The sequence below is a fragment of the Vicia villosa genome, linkage group LG3 (assembly GCF_029867415.1).
Source record: "Vicia villosa cultivar HV-30 ecotype Madison, WI linkage group LG3, Vvil1.0, whole genome shotgun sequence".
Taxonomy (NCBI): Eukaryota; Viridiplantae; Streptophyta; class Magnoliopsida; order Fabales; family Fabaceae; genus Vicia; species Vicia villosa.
In genome coordinates, this window is record NC_081182.1 from 116,221,100 (window position 1) to 116,231,893 (window position 10,794).

General features: G+C 35.9%; 1 pseudogene; it reads right to left on the reverse strand.

Moving 5' to 3' along the window:
* Positions 1-3,720: 3,720 nt before the first annotated feature.
* On the reverse strand, positions 3,721-7,161 carry LOC131658844 (uncharacterized; annotated as a pseudogene).
* Between the last annotated feature and the right edge of the window lie 3,633 nt (positions 7,162-10,794).

Below are 10,794 nucleotides of genomic sequence, written 5' to 3' on the forward strand. Positions count from 1 at the left end.
GTCGAAGTGTCTTCTGCACTATCAGGATCTGCTAAGATAGGACGACCATCTTCATCTATTTTGTTCTTACTAACTAAAGGCCTAGTTTTATAGTAAGCAGGAAAGAATTTATTCAGAGAAGAGTTAGTTTCTCCTGGTAAAGGACCCATGAAGGCATGAGTTTTTCTAGAAAGTTCAAAGGGAACGATTACCTGAGAAGCATAAATGGCGCGCACTTCTGCAGTATTTGGGTTTGGTATGTATTCTTGATCCCCCATCTGTGTAGATTTTTGAAGTTTCAAAGCTGGTTGAAGAACATTTGAGGAAGATGCCATGAGTAAGCTTGATTTGAGAAATGGGTTTGAATGGAACCAGAGACGTTTCTTTTCTGTAGAAAGAATGAAGAAAGTTATATGAGCGTATGAGTTCAGGTATTTAAAGGTTTAACGGAAACCCTTTCAAGTCTTTTGGGTAAAAACCAAGAGACACGCGGCAGACGTTGATTTAATCCAACGGCGGTCGAATAGTTATTAGCTTTACTCCTAGTATGTAGGAGTAATTATCATAAAGTAAGACCAGAACGTGGGAATGTAAGTTATGAGTAGACATCTTTGAAAACGACAAGACGTTTTGGAAACAGAGTCATAAATGATTATGACATCAGTCAATGATCTTGGAACTCTAAAACGAAATCTTGTTATAGCAAGAAACGCCTATTTCTCTTGTCTTTCGAAACAGGCATTTATTGGGGGCAATTTGTTAGCTGAAGATTTCGTTTGGGAAGAGATGTCCTTCGAAGGTCTGAAATTCAAAGGAGGTGATTACTGATGACCATCTTTGAAGACAGAGAATGGCTACTGATGGCCATGCTTCGAGAATGATGTTTAAGTTGAAGTAAAATAGTGAGCACCGAAGCTAAATTCGAGAAGAATGATCTTTGGAACTTAGACGTTTTTGCGAAATATACAAAGTGCTTAAGCTTAGCGTGTTTTCGTGGCATTCTCGATTATAATTATGTTGCCACGCATCGAAGGAGGATTCAGGCGGGATGATTTGAATTTCGAAGTAGTTTATGTAACCGCACGAAGACAGATGGCATCCCTGGATTTTCTGCGAGCAACGTGGCATTAGATTAGTGTAGGACCGTTAAGGTCGAAACTAGTATAAATAAGGGTCTTAATGTTAGGATTCCGTGTGTTCATTTTGTACAAATCACTCACATATTGCTCAAGTATCAAGTGTTAAGAGAAAGAGTTCGCTGAGAAATGTACGTGTGACACCAACACCAATTTAAATACATGTGTATTTTCCTTTATTCAAGTATCTTTCGATATTATTACGTTTTCGTTTACTTTCTGTCATTTACATTCCTGCACTCTTTATTTTCATGTCATTTATCTTCGAAGCACTTAACTTTTCTGCACTTTAAGATTCTCGCACTTTTACAGTTTTGTCTTATGTTTTATCTTTAACTTACCCTTTCGCTGGTGTTATATTTACGTGTATAACAAGGTGATTGCTAATCTTTATTTATTTGATTAAGTATTTCTTATTTCGAGACACACCAATCATAGACATAATTCAAACTATCATGAATAACAACCTATTTGACTATGTCCTAGGATCAATCTAGTCGATCCTGCGAGTAACCAAATCATATTTATTATAGTTTGGAAGACTAGCGGTTGTTTACCGGAAATCACCGTAAACATGATGTTAACAGCATCAGCCAACATTGTAGGATGCAATACCATAATGTATATATGCATTGATCAATCAGACTTCTAATTGCAATTGGCATTTTTTTGTACTATCATGGAACTGCTTATATACAGTTACCAATTAAAATTTTGTGATTTATATTTAATACATCTATAATTTCCACATATGATATAAATTTAATCTATCTCTAATTCCTACAAATGATTTAAATTTAATCTTTCTTTAATTTCTACATATGATTAAAGACATTGGCTATGGAGGTATACCACTTTTTGAAGAGGGTGATTACTTTTACATCATTGACTAAAAAACTGATTTAAAATGTTTCTGTTAAAGGCACTGTCAATTTTTATGGACATGATTATTCCAACATGGTGGTGTCTGTATTTGTGGAGGTAATGTTTGTTTTTTTTTGTTGCAATTAATGAAAAATAATCAACTTTGTTTTTGAATTATTAACTCATATGATTTATGTCATCACAGATATCAGAATTGCCAATGCAGCTAATTAAACAGCCACAACTGAGTAGAAGTTTGACAGATTTAATAGTCATCGCATTTTGAACCTTCTATTCACTTTGATGATATATATATATATATATATATATATATATATATATATATATATATATATATATATATATATATATATATATATATATATATATATATATATATATATATATATATATATATATATATATATATATATATAACTGAGCTGCTATCTTTTTTTCTTTGCTTTCTTAATATTTTCTAAGGATGTACATGATTTAAAATAAAAACGTAATGTATATATAAAAAGTTACAGTATTAATATAATGAAAAGTAATATCCCTTTAATGTCTCTATCTGAGATTAGTTTGAAGAGTTTAGATTTTAAATAAAAAAAGTTATTAGTTTTATTGTAAAATTAGTTTTTATTTATAAAATTAGTATAAATTACTATAATATTTTATATAAGTGTATTAAAAAAATTACTAATTTTTTATAGCAATGTCTTTTCAAAACATTATATATTAGTAGTAATTAAAACAATGATCTCCAAAAATATACTACCATTAATTGCAATTATATATATATATATATATATATATATATATATATATATATATATATATATATATATATATATATATATATATATATATATATATATATATATATATATATATATATATATATATATATATATATATATATATATATATATATATACACACCGTCATAATGTATATTAATTGAAATTTAATTTATATTTATATTTGATTAGTTATTTCTTTTATATTTGTATCTAATTTTTTTCTTCATAATTCTTATTGCATAAATATTGTATGATTTTTTTTTATTAATCATACCATTTATTTCTAATTTTTACTCTTATATAGACATAGAAGATTTAATATACTTTAGCTTTTAGCGACATGAAATGTATGGGCAAAGAAGACGTAGACCTTATGTGCCAAAGAAAACTTGAAATAAATTGGTTCATATTTTTTTTATCAACCAATTAAAAATAATACTATATTATAATAATAAATATTAATAATGTGATAAAAAGATAAAAATATCGAAGATACATAATTTTCTTCTAATAATTTTCTATTTTAATCGTTAAATTTAATTAATTGTAATTAATGTATTACATTTTTTTTTGACAAGAGAAAACTATATCATTTCATTAATAATAATATTCTGGATACATGTTGGAATATCAGTAAAATTGTGAAAACTAGCTAGGGATGGAGCCACCCGTGCAAGAGCATGAGCAACCTCATTGGCTTGTCTTCTAACGAACTTAACATGAGAGTTCCTTAAAGAGAGAGTAATTAACCTTCTACAATCATTGACGATAGCTCCGAAGTCCGAGTCGTTTGGCTTCACAGAAATCACATTATCGACAACTTGCTTTGCATCTAATTCAAAATCCATATTATCAAAACCCAGATTAATAACCCACTTTATAGCTGACAACAGGCCTATGGCTTCTCCTATAGCCACTTCAGTACATGGGGAGAACTATTCTGTTCGAGCTGCAATAAACTGGCCAGCATCATTTCTAATACAAATACCAATGCCTACCTTATTCTGGGAGAAGGATGCATCAATATTACACTTGAGACGACCAGCAGAAGGTTTGCACCACCTAGTAACAATTGACCGAGGATTGTTAATTTCACTGTTTTGGCGATGTTGTTGAGCATTTTTCCATCCCGCCAAAAGTTGAGCCGCTCGTTGACATATTACCTCTGTCGGTTCTTCCGCGGCATTCCAAATATGATTATTTCTCCCTTTCCAAATGCTCCAAAGAATGACGGAAAACAAAGATAGATGGTCATGATTTGAAACCTGCAAAAAGGAAAAAATAACAGAAGCGAACGTCCCTCCATTGCTGATACATTGTTGCAACATAGGCCATAACCCCACTTTAGTCCAACACTCGATACTTTTGGGACACTGGAGGAATAGATGGTAGGAGTTTTCCTCATTATTACTACAACCAACACAAGTGGCTGGGCAAGAGATCCCTTTATCCAAAAGTCTCCGTCTAGTAGACACACAATCTCGACATAGCCGCCACAAGAAGTTCTTCACTCTCGGGGAAGTTTTAATATTCCATAACAGATTCCAATTTTCATTAATTCTAAGATGAGAAGTATCAATAGCTTCATTGATGCAATAACGATAAGCACTACGAACCGAGAATTTTCCATCTTTTTCACACCTCCAAATCAATTTGTCATCACGGACCGAAAGAAAGAGCGGTGTGTTTTGCACCTTTTGCGCAATCTCTTCACCTACTAAAGACAAAACCAATTCACGATTCCATTGTTTACCATTTGGCATCAACAAATCTGATACTTTGAGATTACTCACGAGCAAATTATGTGGCCACGGATTTTCTATAGAAGTACCATCATAAATCCAATTTTGATTCCATACCGAAATATTTTCTCCTGATCCTGTACTCCATTTGAGACCTCCCTTCATCACAAATTTGGAGCTCCAAATACTTCGCCATACATAACTGGGATTATGACCAATATTAGAGTTCAGGTAATCAGAATTAGGAAAATACCTGGCTTTGTAAAGACGAGAGACAATAGTATCAGGATTAGCCATAATTCTCCATGCTTGCTTGCTTAGCATCGCATAATTGAAAGCACTGCAATTCTTAAATCCCATACCCCCAACATCTTTCGGCATGGATAAGCGATCCCACGATAACCAGTGAATGCCTCTAGCTCTATCTCTTTTATTACCCCACCAAAAGGAATTCATCATCTTTTCAATCTCATCTATCAAAGTAGAAGGGAGAAGAAAAAGGCTCATCATATAAGTCGGAATAGACTGTAGCACCGATTTAATCATGGTTTCCCTCCCTGCTTGAGATAAGCTTCTACTACTCCAGGAATTAATTTTCTTCCAGATTCTATCTTTTACTAAATTTGAAGGTTGCTCTCCTACTTCTACCAACCATAGAGGGGACACCAAGGTACTTACCAGTGCCTAGCACTTGTTGAACTCCTAAAGAGGTGGCCAGCAAATTCCTAGTATATGAGTCAACATTCCTACTGCAATAGAACTCCGATTTCTGGAAATTGATAGCTTGACCAGAAGCATCCTCATACGTAGTAAGAATATCCTTCATAATATTAGTTTCTTCATTAGTAGCTCTGAAGAAGAGAAAGCAGTCATCGGCGAACTGAAGGTGAGATATAATAGGAGCATTCCTACAGATTTTAATACCATGAATATCACCTCTATTTTCGGCTTTTCTGATAAGAGCCGAGAGGCCTTCTGCACAAAGAATAAATAAATACGGGGAGAGAGGGTCCCCCTGCCTCAGCCCACGGCTAGGGGTAATCGGACCAACCGTATTACCATTAACTATCACAGAATACTCAACGGTTTCAACACAAAGCATAATCCACTTAATCCATTTCTGACAAAATCCCATAGTGATAAGAATATCCTTCAAATACTCCCAATCAATCCTGTCATAAGCTTTACTGATATCAAGCTTAAGCGCTATCTCGCCAACTTTGCCTCTGGTTTTAGTCTTCATATGATGAACCACTTCAATAGCAACCATAGCATTATCTAATATAGATCTTCCAGGAACAAAAGCTGACTGATTATCAGAGACACACTTCCCTAATATTTTCTTGAGTCTGTTTGCAAGTACCTTCGCTATCACTTTGTAAAGGACGTTGTAGAGAGCAATCGTTCGCCAGTCCTTCATCGAGGTTTGGTTTTCGCCTTTAGGAATGAGAGTAATATTAGTTTTATTAAGACTTTCTGGAAAAGTACCGGTTTCAAGCCAATCACAACCAGCGTTGAAAATATTCGTACCTCACGTATCCCAAAACTGATGATAAAAGCCCGGATTATAACCGTCAGGTCCTGGACTTTTATCCGCTTGCATGGAGAAAATAGCATCTTTGAATTCTTCAATGGTGAACATCTCTGTCAACAACTTGTTATCATTATCTGTAATAGAACTATCAATAGCTTATAGAACCCGATCTCGAGAGCTAGGCTTCTCTTGGAAGAGATCAACAAAATAGTCATGAGCCACTTGACACATTCCTGAAGTGGAATTAGTAACGTCTCCATTTTCCTTTGTTAGAGATTTAATCGTATTAACTTTCTTCCAAACAGTAGCAGTGATGTGGAAAAAGCGGGTATTCAAATCACCGTCCTTGTACCAATGAGCTTTAGCTCTCTGCTTCCAGAATAAATTGTCTTTCACAAGTAACGAATTCAAGCGATTCTTAAGGGCTGCAAAATAATTGAAGTCTCTGTCACAAGTGTTATGTCTGACAGTATCCAATTTTTTACAAGTGTTATCAATCTCCTTGCGAATTTTACACCAATTATGTCGACTCCACTTTAACATTTCTTCTCCATACACATGCTGTTTCATAATAATGTCTTCATGATCACAAGTGAGCCATTGCTCACACACGAACTCTTTGAATCCCGGTTCTGTGAGCCACACATTTTCGAATCTAAACCCTTTGCGCACAGAATGCTGAACCCAAAGAGAGTCACGCCTAAGAAGGAGCGGATAATGGTCGGAAGAAGCTGCTGTCAAACATTCTAGCTTCGCATTCGGAAAAAGGATACTCCAGTCCAAATTTATCATGGCTCTGTCAAGTCTTTCTTCAACAGCCCTTTCCGTTCCTAAGCTCTTGAACCAAGTAAAGGAATAACCTTCCAGCGGAACATCCGTCAGCCCGGTATCTTGGACAGCCTGTCTAAACCCAGAAATAAGCCAATTTGGCCTATCGGTTCGGCCCTTTTTTTAAGCAGAAGAAAGAATGTCATTGAAATCTCCAATTATGCACCAAGGCAAATCGGAACTGTCAGCAAGGTTGCGGATTAAATTCCAAGATTCTCGTCTATGCGTACTCTTGGGTAACCCATAAAAACCTGTGAGTCTCCAGCTACCATTGATAGAATCTTCAACTAACATATCAATATGATTATTAGAGTAATTTTGGATAGAAAACTTTTTGGATTCACGCCAAAACACAGCTATGCCACCACTTCGACCAATGCGATTGACCGTAAAACAAGAATCAAAACTCAACGCGTAACGTAAATCCTCAACTTTATTAGAATAACTTATTGTTTCAAACAGAAATAAAACATCCGGTTTATATCTTCGGACGAGGTATTTGAGGTTCGGAACTACACTCGGGTTACCTAGACCCCGGCAGTTCCAACTTAATACATTCATTTTTCTTGGCAGGCCTGCTGAGCAGCGCCCGCCACTGGTAACTTAACATCAAAAGAAGGAAAATGCTGCTTGAGGATGTCATTTCCAGCAGCTCCGGGTGTGACGACAAGATCAGTAATATGCTGAATGAATATGTCAGTTCCATTAGTCTCTTTGTCTAGAATAGTGTCTTCGAGCATTAGATCGATCGTTGCAGCAGAATCAGTGTTTGCTTGTTCATTCGGTGCATCCGTAGAAACTTTATCCTTGCGACATCTCTTCTTCGCAGAATTCATGTCTCCGTCCTGTTGCATCTCCAATTCTAACAATATGGATCCTTTTGAGTGTGGTTTGCGACGAGCCTGATTTTTCATAGATGTTTTTGTGGCTGCCATCTTGCTTTTACCCGTAAAGGTTTGAATTCTTTTAGCTTGCTCCAAATCCGCCGTAAAATTGTTAGCAGGAGAGATATTCGCAATATCTCGAATTATTGGGCCAGCCTTTTTTGAATCCAGCACATTAATAACACTTCCATGATTCCATGAAGTCTCGAATCCATTGTTATACCCATTCTGCTTAGCATTTCCAAGAGGTTTGATCGGTTCAGCAGCCCCGATACTAACGGGAGTCAGTACAGAATCAGCCATGGCATCCGGAACAGATAGTCTGGTTTTGGCCTGCAAACCGGACTGATTAGATGTGTTGGGGTCCTGGCCATTTGTCAACAGCAAAGTGGATGCTGCGGCAGCTGTGTTGCAGTCAACTGAATCCAGAAAAATCTTATTTTCGAACACTTTGAATTTTCCGCTTGGCAGCTCTTTGGACGCGTCACGAATTCTGAAGCTCGGAGGGGTGTCGTTGTTGTTGTTAAGTACCTGCCTTGTAGAAGAAGAAGAGCCTAACTGTGTAGCCCCCGCAATTGAATTTCCTATCTCACTAACAAGCATCTTGTTAGCCAATGTCAGCGCGAAATCTGTTACAGTTCTTTGCACAAATCTGTTCGCGGATACGGTGGAGTCATTAGCCATCGAAGCAGTTCCTTTTTCGGTAGGATTAAAAGGAATCCAACTATAGGTAGCGTCACCGTTTATGACAGTATGTTTGAAGAAAACCAGCTTTTTAGAAATTGGGTCTCTATCAATCGCAACTCTCCCGTGTAACAGATGCTCGCCTTCATCTCTATCCGATATATTCTCATTCAAGTGATCGTTGAACATGCTCTCCTTCTTGCTTCGAACTCCACCTTCACTGTTTCGCCCGTTACGTAACCACTTATTTTCACCCCCATTACCACCTGGAGTACTCGATTCCACCCTCATGAAATTTCCCCAGCCTTTAGCACTGTTGGTAAAATTGGAGCATAGTCTCGTAGGACAGAACTTCTCCGAGTGGCCAATGATTCCGCATAGAAAACAAAAAGTACCTAGTTTTTCATATTTAAAGACTAGATGAACCTTGTCTCCTTCCACCCTGTCAAACGCCCAGTTCTTTTTTAGCGGTAATTGCACGTTAATAGCAACCTTTATCCTCATGTATTTCCTCCAGACAGGATAATTGTTGTAAGCGTCGTAGCCTACGAACTTTCCAATGTGATTACCAATAAGAACTCCAACGTCCTCGGTCATGAATCCAAAGGGAAGTTGATGGATTTGAACCCAAATCTCCACTTCATTTAGATTAACAGACAGAGGTTCTTCTCCAAACTGAAGCTTTCTAGTTGCCAACATGAAATTGTCATACAGCCATGGACCTCCTTCTAAGACTCTCTCCAAGTCCCAGCTGTGGTAAAACTGGAACAAGAACCTGTTCTCATCAATTTTTGTGATGTCCATGCTCTGCCCAGGCTGCCACATCTTTGCCATCATATCCTTCAGCACATTGAAACGAATTGTTTTGTTAGTCAGTACAGTACCAACCAAACAAAGCTCGAGCAGATCTTCCTGAGTGAACTTGACATTGTCTGTGTTGACGCGTTCAGCACTGCCAGCTAGAGGGACTGAATTCTCCATGAGAGGATTGCAAACTGAGAACAAGATAATAAGATTTATGATTTTTCTGATTGTTAGCAACATGAATCGATGAAAAGAGCTTTGCCTCTTGTGTCCCTTTATACTTGGATTTACCAGACATGGCAGGGACCAAAATTTATAACTATAATTGCTGATAAACACACCCTTATGATAGAATCCCTTATTGAAGCATCTAATTGAACACAATTGGAAGAATCTGATTCCTACAATCTCTTTAATCATAATTCCACCAGACTTTCTGCAGTGATAATAATACCTGATTTTCCTCTCCCCAACTATGACAGTGTACCATGTAGCCAAAATTACCATAGCTGGAACGAATAAAAGGATAGAATCGATCTCCATTTGATTTGCCCAATCAATGAAATCAATTGGATATTGAGAATGTTGGAGACCCCACATATGAGCATTAACCTGCAAAATCCCCCAAATCAGAAAAGCCAGCGATAACATCCCTCCCAATCTTCCAGTTAAAATCCTAAGACAAGCCTTAAAGAAACGAAATCCACGAGTAATAACAGCAGGAGACAACATCAGACACGTCCACAAGGAATTAAAAGAGAAATCCCCAGTTGCCAATATAGATTCAAAGGCGAATCACTAACAGGCTCTCACTCTGAGAGAGTCGAGGAGAGAATCATCGAAATAAAACTTCAATTGGAGATCATCAGAAACAGATTCGATCAGGGATGCAACGGATTCAATCGGAGATTCGATCGCCCTCTTTTTATTATCAACTAAATCATCAAATGTTCATTGCACTGTAATTTTCAGAAGCTATTATTAATAACTTTTGTGATGTATTACATGTTATAACTCACGTTTGTTCACATAATTGATGATTTTAAATTATTTCCTATAAAGTTAGAAAATAGTTTCTCTTTTATTTCTTTTTAAAAGCAACACCTTAAAACAAATCACATATCAATTATTGTTGGCATTTAAAGCAATATTAACAAAATAGGACCGTTTCTGTTACACTTATGAAAATATTAATTGGCCTTAAATCATTCCAAATATATGTATATATTGTGTTTGTATATTACAGTTGAATGAAAATAAGTTAATATTAAAAACAAATCAAAATCATTTATTGTCTTCAAGATATAACATACCAAAATATTTCAAATTATTGACCATAGAATAATATATTAGTTGTTATTTAACTTGAAATACGTATGTCAATGAAGTTTGTGAGGTTCTTCGGCTTTAACTTTTCATTAGGTTATCATATAGTTACATAATATGATGATTGAAAATTACTAGATCATTAGCCCGTGCGATACACTGGTATTTCAAATCGAATTTTATAATATTAATATTTATTTTATAATT